The sequence below is a fragment of the Sinohyriopsis cumingii genome, chromosome 15 (genome assembly GCF_028554795.1).
Source record: "Sinohyriopsis cumingii isolate HCF-2022 chromosome 15, ASM2855479v2, whole genome shotgun sequence".
Taxonomy (NCBI): Eukaryota; Metazoa; Mollusca; class Bivalvia; order Unionida; family Unionidae; genus Sinohyriopsis; species Sinohyriopsis cumingii.
The window spans coordinates 20,579,971-20,606,392 of record NC_142975.1 but is presented as its reverse complement, the minus strand read 5'-3'; the positions used below and the strand labels follow the sequence as shown (position 1 = coordinate 20,606,392).

Below are 26,422 nucleotides of genomic sequence, written 5' to 3'. Positions count from 1 at the left end.
TTGTTTTACTTTCACAGAAACTCATGAGCAGATTACTCTTTGATTTCAGTCCACCGAGTCAATGCAATGCAATGAAGGAAAGGTACTTTATCAACACAATTGTCCGTTTCCTTTATGAACTTATTAAATGACATTAATGAGTCTGTAATTTTTTAATTGTTTATATGGAAGATTTACTTCAACATACAGTATTGCATCTCGAGTGAAACAATTGCACTCAAGAAATGGTGTTGTAGACATTTAAAAAATGATGTATCTTAGAAGTAATTGTCAAAAGAGGTGATCTTTTTTGTTTGGATAAAATGAGTTTACAAAATTATTTTCGCAAGGAAGGTATGTGTGTGTGTGTGTGTGTGTGTGCGTGCATTGGATTTTTAACATAGCTTTAAAAATAATTCAGTGATATCACTATGATGGTTTCAAATAATTGACTCTGTAGGAAAGATGTATTGCAGTTCTTGCAAGCAGTATCCCAAAATGTCACAATTTGGAAATTCAGTCAGTGTATTTGTCAGTGAAACTGACAAATTCAGATTTAATTAAGAAAGACACCACCAGTTTGAGCTCATTAAGCATGTGCAGCACAGTGTATGCATGACAGGATCTCTGAAGTTAAGAGTTTCTAACACTCCACTAGGAAAGGCCATGTTTAAAATTAAATGAGAGTAGCCATAGACCATTATAGAAAACCATTTTCTGATATGGAAATGCTCTGTGCACTCCTGGAAAAGAGCAGTCTTAAACTTGGTGTTAATTATAAGAATTGTGTTATACAAGAGACTTTTGTCAGTTGATCAAGTCTTGATTGGTGGTTAATTGGATTTGGCTGGCATCATCTAGGGGATGACCTCCCTCAGTTTTTGCGAGTGGATAGATAGAATATCAACAGAGAACTGAGCAAGACTATTGGGAAGAAATAATGCAATATGAGCCCCCTTAGACAAGAAAAATAACAAAATTTAATCAGTAACAGTTAATAGCAGCAACTACAATTCAGTCTTAATTTATGTAAACAGAATTTAATAGCAGTGTCTAATTTTGGATTCATTTTATCATAATAATGAGTGGTAAAAAGAGTTCAATGTCCATGCCTGATTGCATCACCTTCCTCTCGTCCCCCATGCATCACATCTTCCAATTCTCTCTCCAGTCTTCCTACTCCAAATGCTTCATCTCTTTCTGGACTTCCTAGTCTTTTATTCTGAACCCTAACCCTAACCCTATCTTTCTTGACTTCCGTCTTCAGACTGTTCTGTCTCTCCCAGATAGCTGTTTCCTTAATGCTGTTCTCTTTCAGAAATTGTGTATCTTAGCACTAAAACCTTTCTTTTTTCTTACAGAAGAGCCACCTGGTCTCCTTTTCTTGTTTAACGAGGAAAACACTATTCTTTTTAGGCTTCCTCAATGCCAAAATTCATCTCTCTCAGGAATTTTTGGACTAAAGAATTTTGACCAAGGTCATGACTTTAAATTCACATTACTTCCAAAGTGTATGCCTTAATTTACTCTGACCAATCATACTCAGCAGTTCCTAAATTTTTCCAAGATAATCATTTCTTTCATCAGTTTTTGGACAGCCTAGAATCTCTGAACTACGTTGCAATCAACTTCTCTTTGAAAATGACTATATGACATGGGCTCCGATCCAAACAGTAATGGTTGGTATCTCAGATATTTACTTTCTCAGGACAGCTTTGTGATGCCCTGGTCACATATCGATGAGTCGTAGATGTTGGCCTTTCAAATTTAACACTGACATGGGGGGGCGGGGAAGAAGAAAGTCCAAAGTGACCCATCACAAAGACATTTCTGGCTTAAATGTGATAAAATTTGAATGCTCAATGCATTCAACTTTAACACATTAACCTCTGGAGCTTTTTGTCATTTTTTGCCTGAAAATCGAGCAGGAAACACATTTTGAAAGCTGTTTCTGAATAGACTCGAAAACACCAAATCCCCAGTCATCTTTCAATAACATACTGCCTAGTTGTGTTAGAAACATCGTTTTTTATTGGCTATTTGACTCGCGCATGAGCAGAAGGGTAAAAGTTGGATTTTTAAAAATTTTTTTTGCTTAATGGAGCCATTATTTTTGTATGGAGACCACTCTTTATTCCAAATGCCCATCTTATCCTACTTTTTGCAAAGGTTCATCTGTCTTTTTGCAGTTCATACTGGTTTTGCCTAAGATCTGAGACCAAAAAGTCTAAAATCCGGACACAAAATCAGATTCCGACCACGGGCTAATTTTGGGTTTAAAAAAAGTCGTGTCCAAAAAATGAGTTTTTTAAATCTGTATTTTGTACTGCAACTAGATATTCCAGATTATTTGGTATCATTGTAGAGCTACATCTGTCTGCCTTTCTATAATACCACCCCCTTTAGTGTATCAAGCATGACCATGATGCTACAGAGCTCGTCAGTAGGCTACTACCTCCTGACCCGTTAAGTCGTCGCTAGGGGTTAATGTGTTAAGGTTCAATACTATTCAAAATTCGACACTTTACAATGGATTAAAATGCACAAGTCTCACAGAATTAGACCAGAAATTGAAATTTAGGGACAACTGAAAATGCAGATGGGACAAGTGAATTTTCTGAAATCGCTTGCCCTGAAACATTTGAATAACAGATACTTTTGTAAATGGAAAGAAAAAACACAATTCTGCAAAATATGGAATCTCATATTATTGATAACAATTTTGATTTCCAAAGTTTGAAAAATATGATATGAATGTTACAAAATTCTTCAGTTATAGTTTAAGGTTCGACATGTTTCTTTTACTTTTTAGCTGATTTCTTAGTTGGAATGAAGTAAAACCTTTGCAAAATGTTATGATTAAAAGAGCTGCAGGAATGAATTTTTTATGAGCTCAGTCTGAATTCCATTGAAACCCTACTTAACAGATTTCAGCTAAATTTGAAGGAAAGCATTCTATCATAAAACTTTTTCAAGTTTGTTCAAAAGTTGCTGGTCCACAATCAGACATGACTGCCAGGAAAAACATTGAAATAATTTCTTCTAAAAAAGTGATCATGACAATTTAACCAAATTTGACAGAAATTTTCTTGGCATGAAGTTTTTTTGTTGATATTGTTAAAATGATGCTGATCCACAATCAAATATGGCCCCCATTACTTAAATATTGGAAAACCTTTAGTATAAATTATCCAAAAGTACTAAACATAATTTGATCAAACTTGAAAGACAGCATCCTGGCATAAACAGCTCTCAGATTTGTTCAAATTTGCCAGTCTACCATCAGATTATGGCTGCTATTGACCACATTTTACAGAAAACATTCTAAATTGTTTCATTTTATACAGATGATGCCAATCTGCCATCAGACATGGCTGCTGTTACTAAAAATAGATTCAAATTGTTAACAGATTCTTCTAAAACAGTGCATCAGCAGTTATAATTTTTGAATTGGAACTAAGTTCCCATGGCCTGGGAGAAAACCTTTGAATGATACTGGTTGTATATTGCGGAGATCTCCATGGTTTCTATTTTTGTACTTAAGAGGCTGTGCCCCAAGGGACGAACCAATGAGTCCATGCAAAGTACACAAATTAGTTCTCTTTGTAATGCCAAGTTAATATATAATGGTTTTAAGGGTGGGGTTATGAACACTGTCCTACTTTTTATGCCCCAAGCAGTTGGGAGAAATGCAGTGGAATATGTTGCTAAAGCTTTTAAGTTGGATATAGTTTAACCCAGATATATCACATATGGATGGATATTCTAATCCCAATAATGTATCTTTTTTCTTTTCTTAGATTTATTTTATTAGTCATTGTGAGACAATAATGAGTAAAGTTCTTTCCTCTTGAAATAAATGGAGCAAGGTACATTAGGCAAATTAAAGATTTTTATCTGATATTGAACTCCAGAGTTCAGTAATTGGCAATAAATGTCAAAATAATGTCGATGACACTGCAGTTTGACATTGCAATTAATGAACTGGAAAATTAAAATTGTCTACAAAGAGAAATATTTTTACAAAATTGAAATTTTGGAAGAATTTATTCAGATATGGGCCATTGTCATGGGATCTATACTTTTAAAGTGGCTCAGATTAGTTTTCCTGAGACCAAAAAGCTGCCATTTTAATGGACAAAATGGATCTTTGTTCACATTTGTTGATTGCTTCAAGAGACTGATGTTTAAACTTGGGCTGTGAAGAAATAAACATTTTAATTTGTCTTTATTCCCATTCAAGACAAAAAATGCCAAGAATGAAGTGGAGATTTTTCATGACAGCGTGTCATTTGACATTTGAAACATGGAAGATGGTCAGAATAAAGTAATATTGCCCTAATGCCTCAACCTGAGAAGTTTCTGCCAATGGCTAATTTGGCAGCATGAAAAGACAATTAAATAAAACAAATTCCCATGAAATGTTGGCATATTCAATATACCATATTAATTTGATCTGGTGACTGTGTACAATTGTGGGGCTAATGTGATGCTAATCATCTTGGTTTGAAATATCAGCGGGTTATTGTTCACGGAACTAGGGGCGTGTGGTGTGACTGGGTTACATTGTAACATTGTGTGAGGAATTCCCATTAACTTGGAAATCAAGGGACTGAGAGTGATGGGTTTGGATATTTAAATCTGATCCTTTAAAGGTAGCCCATTACCATTCTAATCTTGTTAATATGTTAAGAGAGGGAAATAGTACCATTTTATTCACTGATTTATGGGATTGTTGCATTTCTCAACTTTAATTCAAACTGTACATGTATACTTACAATCCAGCCAATGCCAGAGTAATCTAGATGGGACTGAGTTTTTAAAAGTACAAAAATTGTTACACATAAGCAACAGCAACAACTGCATCAATCAATGGAAATAAGAAATATAGCAGTCATGGTGTTTTGGTGCCTTTCATGAGACTGCACAATCTTAAAACAATTAAATTTGCATACATGTACTGAACTCAAATTGTTTGTCTCTGTAATTTTATGACACCAAATTTTGACAAATTTGTATCATGACTTGACAATCACTAGCCTTATTTCACTTGTTAAAGATTAATTTATTTCATGCAGTCAGTGTTGAGAAGTTTTATATGTCCACCATGAGGCAGAGCATATCATTCTCGAATGTAGTCTAGCCATCAACATGACCATTTGGTTTCCATCAAAAATAACTTTCTTTCTGGATCATGGAATATGACCAAACTTTGTTGATGGTTTGTACATAGGATCAGTAAGAAACCTATTTTTGGGGGGATCAAAAGTTGAAGGTCTAGGTCACTGTCACTGAACAAAGACAGATGGTTTTGCCATAATTATTTCATTTCTACATCAAAGGCTTGGATTAAACATTGTAGATGACTTGCCTTTTGATTGACGAAGAAGCCAAAAGATTCTGGTTTTTGTACAATAACTTGCTTCCAGACCATTTATCTTGACCAAACTTTGTTGATAGCCTGCACTTGGAGTAAGAAGAAACTTTTTGACATTGGGAAAAAAGGTCAAGGTCACTGTGGCTGTAAGGTGCAAAACAGATTTCACACAATAACGTTTAATGGTTACAGAACACGTGTATATACCTTAAAAGAAATTTGCAAAGAAAGAAGTCCATTGATACAAGGGTTCAAAGGTCAAGGTCACTGATTCGAAAAGAAACATATATTTTGCGATCTACCATTCATGTTAAGCCTGTTAAGAAAATAATGTTTTATTTACAGTAAGTTTCTAGTTTTAAAACCACAGACATTGACCAGAACTGGTGGATGCTTTGCATATGGGGCATGCAAGAAACCAACTGAATTGGTGTCCAAGGTTAAGGTCGCTGTAATACAATTAAGGAAAAAGGTTTCTACAAAATGGCTAAATTTACATAGCACATACTGACACCAGACTTTGAAGAGGGCACACTGATATGGGAATTAAATGTACTTCACAGATTGGGCTATACAACTCTTATTTTAAAAGCACTGTGACCCAAATATACAACATTCTTTTTCAGTAAAATTCACAAATGGTTTTCTTTTGGGAAAAGAAAGAAGCCTATTAATAGTAGGGTTAAAAGTCAAGATCATTGAGACCAATTTATCAATACTTTCCTTGCTTTATTCATGACCTACTTTTGTCTGTGTTTGATATTATTCAACACAGGCAAATAGTGTACATTTTCATGATACTCTTGTTTCATCACTGTTTCCCTTTACCCTCATTTGTGCTTCAGAGACCCTCACATTTGTAATTTGACCCCCAGTTTTGACACCAGAGAGATTTTTTAATCTCAGTCTTGTACCCCCTTGGGGATACACTTTTTCATTGTTGGTCTACAGGGAATGAGGGGCACATATGTATATTATTTTGCAAATGTTGCTGTTTTGATTTCTTTTTGTAAGATTGTGGTGGGAATGGCATTCTTGTGGATTCCTTAAGTACTGGAGACATAATCTTCACTGACTTTTGCTGTCATTTTATAAATGGTATAATAATTTTCCATTAATACATGTTCAAGCCATTGTTTGTTCCACTTTGGATATAGTACATATGGACGTATTATTAAGTTCTGACTGAAAACATATTGGTAATTTTTCATAGCATCTATAAGTTTTGAGCCTGCATTGGCCAAATTTTGACCTGCCTCTCTTTATGTCTGACCATACCATAGATGAATCTCATTACTGAAGGGGGGCCCCGAGTGGCCGAGTGGTCTAAAGCGCTCTCTATTACAGATCACTGCCATCTCACCTCTTTCTGCGTGGGTTCGAGTCTCAGATTCGGCTAATGTGGGTATGTGAGAAAGCTTGCCAGTAGCTTCTCATGGGTCGGTGGTTCTTTCCGGGGTTTTCCCGGGTTCTTCCTCCACCATTAATACTGGCCGCCATGTATAGCCTATCGTGTGCTGAAAAATGGTGTTAAACCCTACTACAACAACAACAACAGTATTGAAGTTTTTACTTGCTAAATTAAAGGCAGATGGGCCTCCTGTTCTGATACCATTATACTAAAAAAAGTCATTCATATTTTATTTTTTAAAAAGGTATTTCTTATAAAAACTTCCAATATTTTTTGTTAATACTGGTAATTACTGTTTTATACCTATAATTATTCCTACTCTGGTAAAAATGATAAAAAGTACATGCAAAAAATTACAAACAATACAGAAGTTGCATAAAGTTTGTTCATGCCTCTTTCAGGAAACTGCATGCCCCTGCAATTATTTATTGATATTTATTTCCCAAAATCTCTTAATCTTAAGATTGATATGAAAGATTGTAAAATGTCCATGCTGACCATGTGGAACTATAACTGTCTCATTTTATTCTCATGGTTAGGAGTTCTGGGTAGTTACAGTACCTAATTTATATTTAGTCTGGCCAAGCTTTTAGGAACTGTTATGACTAACCACTCAGAGATTTCCCCAAATGTTTGCATTTCAAAATAGCTGGTGAATTTACCTCTCCACCTTCCCCAACAGGTGGCTGAGCATGCCCATTCTATGCAAACCAGACTTGAACTGTTAATATCAGCAATTAATAAGTTCCAGCAGCAGTGGCTTGTTAGTAAAGTAATTATTGATTAGCAACAAGGAAAAGCATACCTAAAATTCTTTGCCTGTCTTGATTAGTTTGTGGCTGTGTTAGTCATACACCTTTGTTTCTAAGACTTGTCAGATTAGTTGCTAATTTGATAGAATGGAAGTGAAAAGTAGATTTTACATGCAAGGATGAAACTGAACATTGAAGGGTCACAAGTGCTGGCACAGATTATTTAGTCATCAGCAGGCTCATAATTATGGTGTGACTAATTACAACAGCCCCCAGAGTGCTGCAGTGTTTAGAGTTTTCTAAAACTGAAAAATTAATGTTAAAAAATTAGTGCAACTAATTTTAATCTTTTTAAATTGATTTTTTTTAAAGGCTTTTTTTAAAACTCTGAATAATCTGTGGGAAAAGAGGACCCAGCATACTGGTGAATATCACACTGAACTCATAAGCACAAAGGATGTAGGTTCAGATTTCTGCCTTGATGGTATTGGGTAGGCTGCCATCGCTGTGTCCTGAGCAAGGCACTTTACTGAAGTTGCATTAACATGAATTAATCTTTGATGTATTGGTATGACAAGAGAGACAAGTACATTGAAGTCACTGCAAGTTATTTGAAGCATCTGCTGAAAGAATAGCATATAACAATGTTCATGCTTGCAAATCCTCAAGAGAAGCAGGTTTAAAATTGGCCTATAGTACAGAGAAGGGTAAGTTTTTGAATTACAGTATGTGTCACTAAACAATTGAATTACATTTTAAAAAACTGAACTGAACAAATCAATGGATCTGCCAAGTATGACAAACTTGGTGAAAATTTCAAATTGTTCTGGTCCTAGGAAAATTAGCAAAAGTTATTGGACTTTTGGACACATGCCAGAAATGTGAAGCAAAACTTTCACTCTTTAAATTTGAAATGCAGAAATTCAGATCCATGTTAACATTTGAGCAGTTATTAGTTGTAAAATTCTTGGGACAATGAAACATCTTTGTTTGGGGAGGGGGAAACTTGTATAAAAGGTGAGTTACATTCTGTGTAATTCTGGTAAATTTTCAAATTTTCGTATTGTAAGAAATATGTATGCTGTCAAAATGGAATTGGATGATTGCATCATGAAGAAACTTTCCCAAAATCAGTGGACCAGAAACTTCATGTTCTCTGTATCATCTGGTTCCCCTTTTTTGTTTTCTTTTATGCTCAAGATATTGCTTTGACAAATTTTTATAAGATTATTTTTCATTAAGTTTTTAAACAAAAATGCATAATTCAATTTTTCATTTGACCAGTTGTTATGTATATGTAACTTGTATTTGTAAGTTTTTTTTCTCCATGACATGTATACCGCTCTGGTGGCGTAGTGGTTAGAGGGTCCACCTCGGATGCAGGAGTTTGTGGGTTTGATCTCCGAACGAGTCAAACCAAAGACTGACAAAAATGGTACAAACAGCTGCCTCGCATGGCGCTCAGCATTAAGAGGTTAGTGTTAGGACTGGTTGGCCTGGTGTCAGAATAATGTGACTGGGTGGGACATCATGCTACATGTCTGCGGCATGATGCCTCAGTGCTAGACATCACTATAAACTGCCACATTGCAGACATTGTAGCGATATAACTGATTTTTTTTTTAAAGCTACATTAAAAATTCAAATTACATCACAGACCATGACATGTATAATTGCATTTTGGGCTTGACCTTGTCCAAAATCAAGTTCATGTTGTACCTGACCAGTAACGTTTTGTTTGGTTTAACAAATAATACAGATAATATTTCCCAGTGAGTATAGGTTAAATATTAGGATCATTATGTTAGCAAAGGTCATTGTGCTAGCCATATTCTTTATTATTTGTGTTCAGGATTTGATTTGCGTGGAATTATTTATTCAAAAATTATTCTCTGGAATTTAGACAAGGACATCTTGGATTATATTGGGATTCATCAAAAGACTTGGCATATCTCCATGTTACAGGCTACTAAAGGTGGATCAACACATTCATTATGCTTGGTCTCAGGTGTCAGAAACATGTACCTTGCTCATTAAGTTATATGTAAGACATATAGCCTGTTTTGTTCATACTTATTTATAAAATGAAAATATAATCCAAACAGCTATATAGTTAACAGATGAACAACAAATGTAGCAAGTTTTGAGAATTTTAAATCAGAACAATAATTCCATACCTGTTACTTTTGCATAGCTGGTACTTTTCCAGGTGGAAAATACATGGACTGTATCATGAGAATTTGTCTTCCATTAGAGTGAACCAGAAGATTCCAGAACACTTGATTACTCCTTGGACACCTCACACATGCTACCCATGAGCTTTCATCTTCAGCATCATCAGTCCCATAGTCTGGAAGACTGTTGGGTACCGAAAAGGACCTAACAACCAGCTTCCTCCATTCCTCTTGATTTACTGTCTTTCTCAGTGAGTCGCTCAGTGTCAGGCCTGTCCACTCTCGTATGTTATCTTCCCACCTCTTTCTTTGCCTGCCTCTCTCTCTTCTTCCTTGTACAGTGCCTTGTAGGATTGTCTTGGCAAGTCCTGATGATCGTGAGACATGCCCGAGCCACTGCAGTTTCCGTTTTTTCACTATGATCAGGAGGTCATCGTGAGACCCAATGGCTTGTCTTATCTTTGCTGTATTCCTTCATTGGTGATATGGTCTTTGTATGTGATGCCGAGGATCATGCGGAAGCATCTCATCTCTGTAGCCTGTATCCTTTTCTCCAAGTCTGCTGTTATGGTCCATGAGTCACAGGCATAGAGAAATATGGAGATCACCAGGGAGTGCATCAGTCTGACTTTTGAGCTGAGTGAGATGTTCTTGTCCTTCCAGACGGGCTTCAGTTTTGTCAGCACTGCTGTTGTCTGTGCAATCCTGGAGAGTATTTCAGGCTTCGATCCTTCATCTGTTACAGTTGCCCCCAAATACTTGAAACTGTGGACTGTTTCTAGCTTTGTACCTTGGACCCTGATGTCAGTGCTGATGCCCTTGAAGTTGTTGGTCATCATTTTGGTCTTCTCTGCACTAATTTCCATGCCATAGGCTGAAGAGGTTTTGTCAAGCTCTCTACTAAGCTAGCTAATTCTTGCTCATTTCCTTCTAGTCCATCAATGTCATCAGCAAAACGTTAAGTTGGTGATTATTCTGCCTCCGATGCTGACCCTGTATGCTTATCAAGTGCGTCTGCCATGATTCTCTCCAGAAAGATGTTGAATGGTATGGGAGAGAGCAGACAGCCTTATCTGACTCCGACTGTCATTCTGAACCAGTCCCCTATGCTGCCATTGAAGTATACTGCATTGGTGGCCTTGTCATAGAGGTGCTCTGTTACTGTGATGAGGTTGGCATTGATGTTGTACAGATGTTGCCCACAAGGCTGCATGCCCTACCCTGTCAAATGCCTTCATGAAAGCAATGAAGATATGGTACAGATCTTGCTGGTACTGGATGTACTTCTCACACAATATCCTGAGGTTGAAGATCTGCTCTTTTGTACTGCACCCTGCTCTGAACTCCACCTGCTCCTCGGCAGTGATCTTTTCAGACTGTGGTTTTAGTCTGTTCAGCAGTATCCTTAACATGACTTGGCTTGGATGGCTTATAAGTCTGATTGTACGGTGGTTTTGACACAGTTGCAGGTTGCCTTTCTTGGGGAGGGTGATGATCAGTGATTGGGTCCATGGCAAAAGCCATACTCCTGTTTCCCAGATCTTGTTGCAGATGTTTGTGAGGGCGCTAATCATTGCTTCTCCCCAAGCTTGGATTAGTTCTGCTGGGATGTTGTCCACTCCTGCTGACTTACACATTTTCAGTGATCTTACTGTGGCTTCTACTTCTTCACATCTGATAGGGTGGTTGTCATTGTTAGTTGCTGAAGGAACGTTCAGTACCTCTGATCTATTGTGGATCGGTGGTTGTAAAGTTCTGTGCAGTACTCTGTCCATCTTTTCAGAATATCTTTTTCTTCTGTGAGGCAGTTTCTGGCTTTGTCCTGTAAGGAGGTAACCTGCCATTGTTTTGTGCTTGTTAGAACATGGACCAGTTGGTATGCTTTCCTGCTGTTGTTCCTTTTCAAGTTTCCCTCAATATCTTTGGACATTTCTTCTATCCAGTTGATTTATCTTATTTAAATTAAGCTTTCAAAAGTTATTAGCATTTGTTCCATACAAGTGGTGTACAGCTTTGCATTTTCCAGTTCTCAAGCTTTTCTTGACTTCCCAGTTGACTGCCTTGTACTGTGCCCCTTTTGTATCGTTATTTTTCTTCTTCAGTTCCCTCCTCTTGTCACAGGTTCAGAACCTCAGCTATGACCCAGGGTTTCTTGACTGGGTGATGTCTACTGAGGATATTGCTGGCTGTTTCGGTCATTGCTGTATTGAAGGTGGTGATCAACATGTCAATGTCAGTATTGTCAGCATCGAGGATAGTGAGTGGTGCAAATTTCCCACCAATCATTGCCTGGAAGGCTTTTGCATCTTTGTTATCCTTCAATTCCTCTGGATCAAATTTTATTTTTTGTATGGCTCTCTTTCTTGACCTTCTTTAAATGTAGCCTGAAGGTCATCATCACCAGATCATGTTCACTCTGGGAAAGCTTCTAATTTTGGCGATGTTTATACTTGACTGTAGGCGCCTCTTCACCATGATGTAGTCGATCTGTGATGGTCTCCGCTTGGGATGTGCCATGTCCATCTTCTGGATACTTTGTGCTGGCCAAAGGTGTTTGCCAGCATAAGGTCATTGTAACTAGTGAATTCTAGGAGTCACAGTCCTCTCTCATTTGTCTGAGCATTGCAGCAGCGCCCACTTGTTCCTTTCCATTTCATGCAAGCGTCCTCGCATATCTTGGTATTCCAATCACCTTGCACAACTGCCCTTAATTCCTTTTACTGTAGTATTGTTTACTTGTATGAAGATTTGCCATTGCTTTATGGGTTAACAAGTAAATTTACTCTGTTGTTTGTGTGCATACTCTTCATAAACATTTGGATTATATTCCTAATTAATATTTATCTTATTTAAATTAAGCTTTCAAAAGTTATTAGCATTTGTTTCATACAAGTGGTGTACAGCTTTGCATTTTATTCTTCATCCCCCTCCCCCATTACAGGGTGCCTGTGATTCTAATATGGTTGTGCATTGTTGTAGTTGGGGTAGGTAACTAATTTAATTTTCACAATCATTCTATCTGTTGAAGTCTGTAGACTCGCCATGATTCATATTATTTTTCATTTCAAATCATTATAATTCACATCACCTGTATTGTGAATTGTGCTGTGTTTATATTTGGTAAAGGCTGTAACGCATCACTTTCACTTGATGTCACATGATCATTTATTGAGCTGAGGTTCTGTTCTATTCTAGTTTTAGATAGCTTTCACTGATTTTTTACCATTTGTATTAGGAATCATACTTATTTTATTTTTTTTGCTCATTTAAGTAGTCCCTAGTTTTTAAGTCTAGTGGACTTGATTATATTGTATTATTCTATATTGTGCTTAGCAATGCTGCTTTGTTTGCATTTAAGCATTCTGAAAAACCCAAGTAAGGATACTTCTTGCTGAAATTTTGTATATAAAAAAATCATCTTTTCGGCTTTCTCTTTCTGGAACAATGTCTAAGCAGGGTGTAGGTAGGTGTGGTCACAGGGAATAATCCTTTAGCATGTGGTCAGATGAGGTCTGGGATTTTGCCATGTATAGACATATCTATAAAGCAAGGAAGATGGCTCCTTCCTCTACTTCTTCAAAATCAGGAAAGGAGATCTCAAGATTTTGGCTATGTGGGGATGAATTTCCTCACAAACAGCTTTAGTACTGGTCCCTTGGGACAGAGTGGACAAGATCCTGTCCCTTTTGGAGGCACTGAGAATGAAGACCAATTTTTCAGCCTCTCTTTTCCTCTCTCTGCTGGGGACCTTGAACTCTACGTTGGACAAATTTGTCTGCAATAAATTGCAGCATTTTATGAAAAGGTAAGATCAGAACCCAGACCATAAATCACATAAATCATTCTATACAGGTTTGGGGTCTGATTTATTGGACTATGTTTTGGAGGAAATATGGTAACAAACAGATATATTAATGGTTATTTAATGTTAGAAAAGTATTTCCAAGGCTGAAGTTTGCAGATAAAAAAATATTAACATTCTGTTACCGAATCCAAGAATCACCTGATTGTTTATTAATTGTCACAATTAAGAAACAGATTCCAAGTTTTGCATAAATGCTGACAAAATTATTGATAGAACTTATTTGCTGATGCATTATTTGCTTGCTTGTCTCTTTTACACAAACCTCTTGGTGCAGTTGAGCACATACAAGTTTATTGTTTGGATTCATACAGGTTCTATCTAGTGTTTGTGTATTGGCTTAATTAGTTACTTGTCAAGAGCTTTACATTCCTGGAGTGATTACAAGATTCCAGTGTTTGGATTTTTCCTGTAAGCAGAGACTTGACATTCCTCAGATGATAATACTGGCCATCTACAGGACACACAGTACTAATTCAACTCTAATAGTAAACATATGGAAACACCATCATATTCAAAATTCAGTAACTTAAAACTTCTGGGTATTGATGATGAGACCTATAATTCTCCATGCACGTCTAACCTTGGTGCAAGCTTATGTGTGGAGAACACCATATGAGCCATGGCATTTTGTTTACATACATGTGCATGAAACGCATGTTATTGATTCTGCACCAAATGAATCAGGTGCTACTTTCATTATTGAGTACTCCTGAGTCAAGCCTGTAAGAATGCTAAAATTGCATCAGTAGAAATTTGTCTATATTTTTTTAAAATTACATATAGGATAAGCTCACAAAAGATATTTTTACAAAAATTTTAATTTTCATTATTAACCAATTATGGACCGCCAAACTTGTAAATACTCTATTATTTCTTCACCCATTTCTAGACTGGTTCACAATTCTTCCGTATAATTAGTACTGTGTGTCCTACAAATAGTCTTTCTCTTTGAAACTTCAGTAATTCATTAACCCCTGGAAGTTTTTATCATTTCTGCCTGAAAATCGAGTATGAAACACATTTTGAAAGCTATTTCTGAATAGATCCGAAAACACCAAATCCCAGGTGATCCTTCAAGAACATACTGCCTAGCTGTGTTAGAAACACCATTTTGCATTGGCTATTTGGCTCGCATATGAGCAGAAGGGTTTTTCTTTTTGCTAAACGGAGCCATTATTTTGTATTGAGACCACTCTTTATACCAAATGCCCATCTTATCCAAATTTTTGCAGAGGTTCATCTGTCTGTTTGCAGTTCATACTGGTTTGCCTTAGATCTGAGACCAAAAAGTCTAAAATCTGGAAACAAAATCTGATTCCGACCACAGGCAAATTTTGGGTAGAAAAAAGTCGGGTCCAAAAAATGAGGTTTCTCTATCTGTGTTTTGTAGTGCAACAACATATTCCAGATTATTTGGTATCATTGTAGAGCTACATCTGTCTGCCTTTCTATAATACCACCCACTTATGTGTATCATGCATGACCATGACGCTACAGAGCTCGGCATTAGGCTTCTACCTCCTGCCACGTTAACTTGTTGCTAGGGGTTAATGTGTTAAGAATGCATATCTTGTTGTTTTACCATATTGTTACTATATATAGCACAGAAAAAATACCTTATCTTTGAAGCTTTACGCAAGAATGAATTAGTCCTTCTTCTTCATACTTATTTATAAATCGAAAACATAATTGGGCACATGAGTCATTGCAGTATATGTAAAATCTTTTTATTTGCAAGTGACTCGACTGGAACAGGGTTAATACATAATTTGTTGTTGTTGTTGTAGGGTAACACCATTTTTCAGCACACGATAAGCTATGCATGGCAGCCAGTATTAATGGTGTAGGAAGAACCACCAACCCACAAGAAGCTACTGGCAAGCTTTCTCACATACCCACATTGTCCGAATCCTAGACTCAAACTCATGCAGACAGGTGAGATGGCAGTGATTCGTAACAAAGCGCTTTAGACTACTCAGAATACATAATTTGAATCAGTGTCTTATTTGATGGAGTAAATGACAGCATCTTGCATTATAATATACTGTCAAATTCCCTACTTTTCATGATGTACAAATTTTCATGCATTTCATGGCAGTTTAAAGATGCAGTTAACAATAATTATTTTTGGACACAACATGACTTCCAAACCCCCAGTGTTCAGTACCTTCAAAAATGTCATTTTTTGGGTAAAACTAAATAAATTACAACCCACAAAAATAAATGAATTCACTGAGCATTTTAAGTTTCTTATGGGGGAGATTTACAAAAAAATTGTATTTTTTTAAACTAGTTTGTTCTTATTTTGGTGTGGCAGTCCCTACCTTTTGCAACATGAACTTTCTGAGGGATGTGCATGTTCTGAATTGTCATACAAGGCTTGGGATTGGTGTTGGTGGGATTTAAAACCATTTTTCAGCACATGCTAGTCAGTATATTTGGTAGAGGAAGAATTAAGGAAGAATGAATGACCCATGGAAAACTACTAGCAAGTGCTCTGTCTCTGTCTCTCACACACACACACACACACACACACACTGTATATCTTTTGGATGGTCCAAGACTCAAACCCACACAGACAGAGGTGAGATGTGAGTGATCTTTAAAAGTGAGACCCTTAGACCATTTGGTGATCTGGAGTCCTCATTATGATACAAAGTATGTTAAAGCTGCACTGAAGCTTTGCATTTCCACTGATCAAAGACCCAACAAGACACTACTTGCTAATTCTGTAGCTGTTTCCTTCACATGAAAGATCAAAAAACTACAGAAAGAAGAGCATGTCACTTGTTTTGGCACCCCAAAAAATTAAATTCAAAGATCAAAGATAGTGCAGCAAATTTTTCTGTTGATTATCAGGTGTGAAAAGGTGAACATTTAGACTAAACGAATCACGGCAGCTTCCAACTAAGGGGTATAATTAAGATAGTGATCCAAGCAGTGGAGGATGTGATGTTTATTGCATATTTTACTTCTGATGGTACTCTGTGCCATCACAAGACAATGACACCAACTCACAATACAGTAAAAATACCTGTTTTGAATGGGAATTTATCCAATAACAAAAAGTATCAACTTTCTTCAGGAGACTGCAAATAAAGAAAAAAAAACTTCAATCAGACAGAGGTGAATGAAAATTCAAATTTTTTGTTAATTTGTAAAGATGTTTTGAAAATATTTTTGAAAGGTTGTTTAAAGAGTTTTTATCTTTTAAATCCCTCTTTATGGCAGAAATACACAATCATTTCATAAAAGTTCTTGGCATTTTTCTTGTCAGCAAATCTTTTTGGATCATATAGATCTTAAATCGTTCTTGTAGCAGATTTGTGGTCATGATGTTAAATCTATGCCCTTTTTCCTATCTTATCTCAGTTGTTAACCGATTTGGCCCCGATCCCGTCTGTAGGTGTGATGAGGCGGTATCCTACTTCCGAGCTCTGCAGCATCAAGGTCATTTAAGATACACCAACATGGGTGGTATTTGAAAAAAGCAGACAGATATAGCTCTAAAATGATACCAAATAATCGGGAAGTTATGTTGCGCTACAAAATACAGAGGGAAAAACCTCATTTTTTGGACCTATTCTTTTTTCACCCAAAATTCGCTCAAGGTCAGAATGTGATTTTGGGTCCGGATTTTAGACCTTTTGGCCTCAGATCAAAAGCATACTGATTTTAACTGCACACAGACTGGTGATTCTTTGCAAAAACTAGGATAAGGTGGGCATTTGGAATAAATTGCGGTCTCCATACAAAAATGATGAGTCCATTAAGCAAAAAATAAAAAATAAAAAGAACTCCAACATTTACCCTTCTGCTCATGTGCAAGCAAAATAACCAATGGAAAATGATGTTTCTAATACAACTAGGCATTAGTCTCATGGAAAATCTGTTGAAAGCCAATGTATTACAATGTATTCAGTAATAGCCCCCCAAATGTCTTTCCTACGCACATTTCAAGCAAAAACGACAAAACCTCGGGGGCCGAATGAGTTAATTAATGATGATAGAATTACTGCAAAATTAGTGGTACATGCATTGATACACTTTGTATTTCAGGGAAGGTTAAAGGGCCCCTGTTACCCATGTGGTCTAAGGTACACTCCTTGTACAGATCACTTGCATCTCACTTATGTCCATGTGGGTTCGAGTCTTGGCTCAACCATTTAGGTATGTGGGATAGCTTTCCAGTTGCTTCTGTGAGTCAGTGGTTCTTCCCATGTTTTTCCTCCACCAGAAATACTGGCTGGTATGTAATTGCCTTTAATGTGCTGAAAAGTTGCATTAAACCAACCAAACAAACCAGTTAGTGAAGGCGAAATCAATAATTACTGGATATAATACATATTTTTATTTCCCTTGTTGTTACCATTTTTCATGGTGAAAAGGAACCTCTGTTAAGATATAGTTTTAGATTACACATAAGATCTCATGTTATTTTCTGGGCTAAATAAAACCCCAAAACATTAGAAATTGCTACTTATTTAGTAGAGCAATGGTATCTTTGGTTTGGTGTGTTATAGCACAGCAACATGAGTAGGTTATTTAGTGCCATGGCAGTAAACTGGCTTTCACAGGAATACTTAAGGGTAGCCAAGTCAGGCTGATCCAGTGAGAGGACTCAAAACCATACCCCTATTGACTGCAAATCACTCTGGCATGCTAACCACTGAACCACCATTTGTCCTCAGTTAGTTTCTCTTTACAACATGCAGGAGAGCTGGTTAGGCCTATTCAACATACTGGGAGAGCCTGCAGGGAGTGGACAAAAGACCAGGATCAAACTGTATTGCATTTTACCATTTGTTTAGAAGAAAAACATTCTCTTCTTTACTTGACTATACAAGGGGACTGAGTGAATGTTTGACCCAGAAGACAACTTCAACAATATCATTATTATTATTGTCAAAAAAAATTATATTGACTAGATCAGGGAAAAATGAACGAACTAGTAAACTTCTGTCTATTGTTTGGCTTAAAAATATGCTTGAATTTAATGAGTCACCTAACAGAATTATTCACTTGCAATTGCCTTGTAACTTGTGGGGTTTTTGTTAATTGCTGGTAGTTTCAGGAACGGATTAGATTTAAATAATGAAACTTTGAAATATATTGACTGAAAATGAAATAGCCCACCACCACCAAATCATGAGATAAACTGCATTCCTGGCAAATTAGGCTTAAAAATCTGTGTCAGTGACTCGTACAGTTTAGATCGCAATAATTGTATAGTCAGATGATGACTAAAGGTATGTCATGTGCTTCACCAAGATTAAAAAAAACTCCTTGTGAATTAGTATTGGTGATAAATGATCCAGCTTAGACCCCATGCCCCCCAAAAATGTGCCTAAAATTAAGTGAATGAAATTTCATGTCGTGCCTAAACAAGGGATATTTTTCAGATAGTATTAAATTAAAACTCAGGAATGATGCAGAAAAATTCAGCTAATGTTATCCACATAAACCAAAACCAGTTAGTTGGTCTTTTCACTGCTGTATGATCTAAATCATTTATTTTGGTCAATTTTTGTTACTGAAATAAATCACAGCAAATCACAGCTCATCCAATCCATTCATTGGTCATTTTACTAAAAGTGGCCACTGCTTATCCAGACCGAATAATTGAACTGAATGAGTTCACTTCTCATACAAATCAGTTACTTGGAAGAGAAAGAAGTACTATAACTTTTGCATGCCATCATCCATCTACCATTCACACTTTCATTTCTGGAGCAAGACTCTAGCCTATCACTTCCCTGTATACTATGGAACATCGTTTATATGATTCTGTCTTTTAGCAGATACATGTAATTGGGCTTAGTGGGGAATGTAGATGACTCTGTCTTTGTTTTGTTTTTTTTGTTTTTTGTATCCCTTTGGTTTGTAATACAGGGGAGATATTGATATCATTGTCTGTTGGTCTCTCCATCTGTCTTTAAATATTTTAATTTCAGGAGCATAACTCAAACATGTTGCGCAAGCTGCTTAGTGGTGTCTTTGATACATGTAATTTTCCACATTCTATTCATTTTTATCATGGAAACAAAGTGTAGAATAAGTAGTATACAGATTGCGTGTTAAATCACAGTACAGACTTTTCATGGGCAAGGGAGGGGAAATGTGTCATTCATTGCTGGCTTTTGTTTCCTATCCCCCTTCCAAGAAAAGTGGGAGATAATGGGCCTGTCCCTCCATCTCACTTTTTTTTATACATAAGTCCCTTACTTATGATTGATTTTAACCAAATTTGGTATATATCTAGATCAGTGCTGTCCAACCCACATATGGCCCATGGGCTGATTTTAAATAGCCCGCCAGAGCTCGAGCAGCTATACAGTCGTTGCTTTTCAGTTTTCTGCTGTGGCCCTCGGCTTCAAGAAAAACATTTTTAGATATTGATAGATCTTGACTATGTTTGATTATGTGTGTTTAGGATCATTATTTAGTAGATGTTGCTCCTGATTGTCAGACTGATCAACTTTTTGCATTCATTAATATATTTAATTTTTATTTGATTAAAATAAAATTTACTATGCACCAAGATATCAATGAGACCTTGAGCAAATTAAGTTGTTGGTATCCCATGATTGTTGGAATTTTTTTTCTTCAAAACAGAATCTGTTATAGTGCCAGGTTTAATTTGTTTATTTTTTTGCCTTTGATGAGAAGATATTTATATAGTTTTCCAAAGTACATGTATCTTGATAAATTTAATTATTGCTTGTATGGAAACATGTGTTTACTGTTATTTTTAGTGACAGTGATTCATGGTAAAGGTGTTATCTGTAACCACTCCAGTCCAAGTGGAAGATGTTACATTAAGGCTGTCTTGCCAATGAAATGAAGATACCATCATTGTCTGGAATGTGTATTTGTAAACTTATAATAACACACTGATAGCAAGTTTCCCTTTATAGTCAAACAGTTTGTTTTGTGACCATTTGTTGTGAAAGGTGTAGCTCTTTAAGTAGGTGTAAAGTGCCAGGGGTACAGAAATCTTGTCAAAATCAAGTTGTCCAAGGACATGTAAATTAAAAGGTTTACTTGTCCATATAAAAGGTTCAATTGTCCATATTTCATTGTTAAAAAGGATAGTGGAATACAGATGTGTTCAGATGTTTATATTTACTAACCCACCATTTAAATGTATACAGTATTGATCCATGGCTTGTAAAAAATACTGGAGATTTCAACATTTTTTTGCTTTAAAAAGGTATACTTAGACTAATTACATGAAAAAACAATAACATTTATGCAAGCCTTTAAGTAATTTGATGTTTGTATTCCTGAGTCAGTTTGGTGGAAATTAAAACAAGGTGAAAATTAACCCTGAAAAAAGGTAAATACTTAATAAAGACATCAGTACGTATTGATTATTGAAGGGAACACTGATCAGAAGCTATTGCCTGTTTCATTTTGCTCTGGCCTTATAATTATACTGACCTCAGTAGTACCAAAGACCTCATGCAGAATGTTTACATCATCAGGTTCAGGCTCAAACAAGGACATGCTTCAGGCTGAGAACTTGGCTTTATGCACTTGGAGATGACTTGTTCCAGGATCTTTGTTTAACCAACATGTATTGTGCTTTGAACTTTTTTTGGTGTGTTAAGCTTATCTGTCTTTGCCTGTTCTGTAATCCACTAGTTTTGCCTGCAGTTGAGGGATATCTCTCGCATATATTACAAGGTTCATTGTTGGATCTTCATCGGCCTTGAACCAAGAAAACTCTTGCAGCTAAGAATCTTTGAATTCCTGTGTTTGTCATATTCTCAGTTAGAGTCAAGTTAGTTTTATCTCCTTTTTGTTGACTTTTAATTCAACATTTCACCATTTAAGCCTTAGCTTTATAGGAACAATCCATTCAGGTGCATGTCTCAGAAAATTCATCATAGTTGCACATAATGGTTTAAAGGAGCCCAGTGAATGGTTCAGAATAGCAGATTCCTTGGGGAAGCCCTGTCCTCCAGTGAATGAAATTTGTCGTGTGCAGACATCAAAAGATATCACCTAAACCGGTACTTTCAACTTCCATTGGTTATAACCATAGAAGCTGTGGCTGATTTCAGTCCTAATGATAAATTTCAGTATATACAATGTAAATGTACAGCTTATGTGGTACATGTGCTGGTAGGTATGAATGGTGTTTGTGGACCCCACCCCCTTCTCACATCCATGCATACTAATTTCTCTAAAGTGATTCAATTAATATTAATTGGATTTCAGCTAGATTATGTGTGCAGCTTGATACTGATGATACTCTGTTGAGTTCAGTTGTCAGTATTCAGTGACATTTAGCCAAGTTACATCCCAGATTGTCAGCCCCACACATTTTTGTTTCAGCATATGCATAGATTTTATTGGATTTAAAACAAATTAAGTAATCAAATTAATATTAATGAGACCATGGTCAAGTTTGTTGTTGTTGTTGCTTCAGTGAAGTTCAATATGCATGATCATTTAGCAAAGTTGTTGCCATTTTTCAGGATCATCTTCTTTTCTGTGCAGCAGCTGCCTTATAAAGCAAATTAATGTTGATGTCACCATGACTTCATTTGACTTTTAATCTTCAGTATGCAATACTTTAGTTTCCACATAATAATTCCCTTAATTATTATTAATATTGGATTTGACAAAATTGTTTGCATGTACAGGAGCAATATTTATTTAACTTTTTCAAAATATGATTATCAGCTTCTTGTATGGTCATCCTTTAGTGGAGTTATGGCTGCAGAATGTTGGGCCTTTATGAATCTTTATGATGACTCATTAGAGCTGGAAGCTTTTTTCATTTTCACTAGAGATGGAGTAAAGGAGAAAGTTTTCATGTTATTTCCAATTGCATCTAAGCACATCTGATTGAGAGAGAGTTTAGTATCGATAACAGCATGAAATGTGAGAAATTTATTTGGATTAGCTCTTTGGCCTGCAAATCAGCAGATGGTTGAAAATTGGACATGTTTTGTTTCTTTCTCTTTTTTGTATTGGTCTTATGATTTTTGCCATGCTTGTCACATTTTACCCCAAACCCCAATGTTATCCAAATGTTCATCTGTCGATGTGATGTTTGAGCAGGCCTGCATTAGATGTAACGAGAGTGTCAGGATGATGTGGTGAAGTATTATCTCCCCCACTCCTTATGGTTTTTAGTTAACATTATCTAGGAGATGATCAACCACAGTGTTTTTACCTGGATTGAGTAATTACTAAAATAAAATATGAAATTAAGGATGGAATAACAGAGATATGAGCTGAGATATAGAATAGAACATGAGCTCCTGTGTATGAAATTTTAGTTTAATTAATTACATTAACAAAAATTAAATGAAACATGACATTTGAATGATTATTTTCTCTGAAACAGTTAAAAATTTTATGCAAAATTCAGTTAGCCATTCTGTTATACAGATAGAACAAATTTCATCATATGATCAAGTGACTGATTCAGCTTGAATTGCCCTCATGACAACATTATCTGGTCCATCCAGTCTTTTCCAAATCACTGTCAGTGTTACAGTGTTTCTTTCCTCATCAAGCTCTTCCTCTAATCTCTCAGGTCATCAGCCTCATGGTAGCAGACTGTGCTCTTTTCCACAGTGTGATATTGGTATGGAGCTTTTTTCTTTCAAATAAAAATATAATACTTAAATACATGACAGGTTTTTTTTCTTGGGAATCTACCAATATTCCCACTCTTTCAGCATCAGAAATCTTCTTTCGAAATTAAACAGAAGTAGCTGTGATAATTTTGCAGCCTAATACATGTTCACAAACCTATTAACTTTTTCTTGTCTATCTGTTCTTGCATTCCACCTGAGACCATGACATAATTAACCTCTCAGATACTATTACTGCCCCACAGTGGCTTAAATTTACCAGCTGAACTATGCAGGTTGGCACACGTTCTTTGATTCTCGATTAAAGAGAATTCACAACTTAGTTACACACAAATTAATGGGCTTCTCCTTGTTTTAATTACATTACATCTTAATTACACATTAGATTAATGAGCTTCACTCCTTGTTTTAACTATGTTACTTTGCTAATAGCGATTCATTGAAATAATTTTCAGACATAGAAAAAGATCTATCCTCAGCATAAATGATACAAATAATTTAACCCATTTCATCCTGAATACAACTGTGGTCATAATACCTCATTCTATTCTGAATACGCCTGTTGTAGTATCCTATTTTATCCTGAATACAACTATGGTCATACTCTACTATGTGTGTGTTAGGTGTCTCTAGAAACGTGTTATACATCACAAATATTTGTTTACTTCTTCACCAACACAGAACATGGTTAAAGCACACATACACAGTGAAATAATTAAATAAAAACATGGTTAGAAAAGAAATTGTTGGCTTGAAAATCAATAGATAAAATGATGGATGAAAACTCAGATGTAAACATGGATGTTGATAGCGAGAGTATCGACACTGAAGTTGATGATTTGGCTGATTCTGATGATAATGTTGACTTAATATTCAATGGGTTAGAATTGAAGCAAATTGATGAAAGAGATGATGCACTTTGCAACAGTGATTCGGAGAATGATGTTGACTTTGAAGGCTTTCAGGAGGAATGGTTCCAGGATGATTTTTCACCTTGTTTGCAGCCACATTGTCCAATTTTAGTAAAATTATAACTTTTGAACTAACAGTGCTAAAAGCTTCAAATTTAAATACTAGAAATAATTATCTTTATTTTATTCACATACTATTAGAAGTATTTCATTCATCTTCATGAAAAAAGATTCACTGAACATCATGGTAAGTTTTATAATTTGTTTTTTATCTTCTTTCAAGTCATATTTCAAAATACAGTTGTGAGCATGTACATTGGTAAATGATAACAAAACATATCACTGTGTTGCAAATTTTATTACCTTTTCAGGGATACATAGTTTTATATACAACATTCTTAGTAAACATGGTGAAGATTATCACAATTTCTGCTGCAGCTGCTGTATGATGCTTCTTGTTACCACAGTGTATTTAGAATTGCTTCTCAGGAATCAGGCACTGCAGTTGAAATTGGTAAACAAGATAAATGGTTTTAGACTTAACATGTTCACACAATTTGTGTCAGAAGAAATGCATGAAATCATGAACTACATGATTTCTATTACATACAAAACAACTAAATCCAAACTCATTCATATGATACATGGGTCATATAACATGCACAATTATTTCCTGAACTCTAGGAAATACTGAAGTCTGAATTTAACTTGAATAAATTCAACAGTAATTGCAAACTTACATCAATGAACACCTTGTATCTAATTGAGACTAACCTTGCCTTCCTGAGCCCTCACTCACTTATCAGAGTATTCCCCCTGTCTCTTTTCAGGCTCCAGGTCTCACAAATTTCCAGACCCCCTTGTCCCTTAGATTATTTGTTTAATGAGAGAAATTACTTATTAATTTTCCTTGGAGTCCCTTAGACTTTCTCCCTTGGCGAAAAAAAAAAATTGGACTGACTAATAATGCAAGAAATATTATTTTAATCCCCTGAATTCAGTCTGGAAACATGCACCCCCTCATTTAGATTAGCCAGTCAGGATTACTCCTTTTACCACCAACAAATTTTATCTTTCCCATCGAAGTCAGAATAATCTTCTTTCCCTAAATTAATAACTATTCTGGAAAATGTCATTTTATGACACCTGTTTCAGATGGCTCCTGATTTCTTAAATTTACCCCTTTTTTAAAATCTCAATTCATGTCATTTTTACCACAACTAACTTTGTGTTAACATAGCACTTTTATCTTGCTTAATCATTATCTAATTAAAATCCAGTTCATGCCTCAAACAGAACCGATTCCATACTTCATAGTCAGCAATATATGGCGAGTCCAACCCATATGTCAAACTTAATGTTTTGTGTCATGCTGACCCGGACAGAATGTACTGTGAAATTAACAAATTTTGCACCCTTACATAGGCCCTCTCTTGAATAGTAAAATCCAGGATTTTTCCTCTACAAAAGTTTGGAGATGTAATCTGAGTTACCTCCTAAATGCCCTTAGGTGAACTCTTCACCTCAGACTCCCTAGTCTACTTAACTCATTCGGCTCTGGAGACTTTTTGTCATTTTTACCTGAAATGGGGATAGGAAACACATTTTAGAGGTAAATTTTTAAATTTGGAAATAAATATCCATCATACTCTTGCAAAGGACTGCTCCATAACCTTTGTCAGAAGCATCAGTACATAAGACAAAGTCTTTTGTCATATCTGGTAATTTCACTACTGCATCTGTCAGCCTCTCCTTTATGTCTGAAACGCACATTGTTCACATGTGTCCGTCCAAATAACCTTCATCTGAGCCTTCTTCCTAGTCAAGTCAGTCCTTAAGCTAGAAATAGCACTGAAGTTAGCAACATGCCAATGATAATACCCCACCAGTCCCAAGAAAGATTGAACATGGATTAAACTTCCATCTCAGTTGTTGGTCATGAAGCCTACCTAAGTTGGTCAACTTTAGACCTATCTGGAATTAAATGTGTTGTCACTGAGGGTGTTACCTTGGTAGGTTAATTTTCTAAACTTACATGGCACTTAGTCACTCTGGCAGATATCGACTCTGATCCAGTAACATTTCCATTACCTTGTTTAATTTATTATAATCAACATAAAATCAGTGAATATCATCCCTTTCCTGCACCAAAACAACAGGGGAACTATATGCTGATTCAGCTGGCTCTATGACTCCCTATTAGATCATAGCTAGAATTTCATTTTGGATAGTTTTTAATTTCATGTGTGATAGTGGTTATGGTTTCAGTTTCACAGGCTTGTTGTCTAGTAGCTTCAAACAACTCTTCCAGATCCATTTTGCTAGATCCTTCTGTC

The 26,422-nt window shown here is 36.0% G+C and overlaps 1 protein-coding gene across 2 annotated transcripts in view; it reads left to right on the top strand.

Moving 5' to 3' along the window:
* The window catches only part of LOC149781387 (uncharacterized), a 251,765-nt gene that overhangs the window by 178,066 nt on the left and 47,277 nt on the right, over window positions 1-26,422 (top strand). The window lies entirely within an intron of this gene.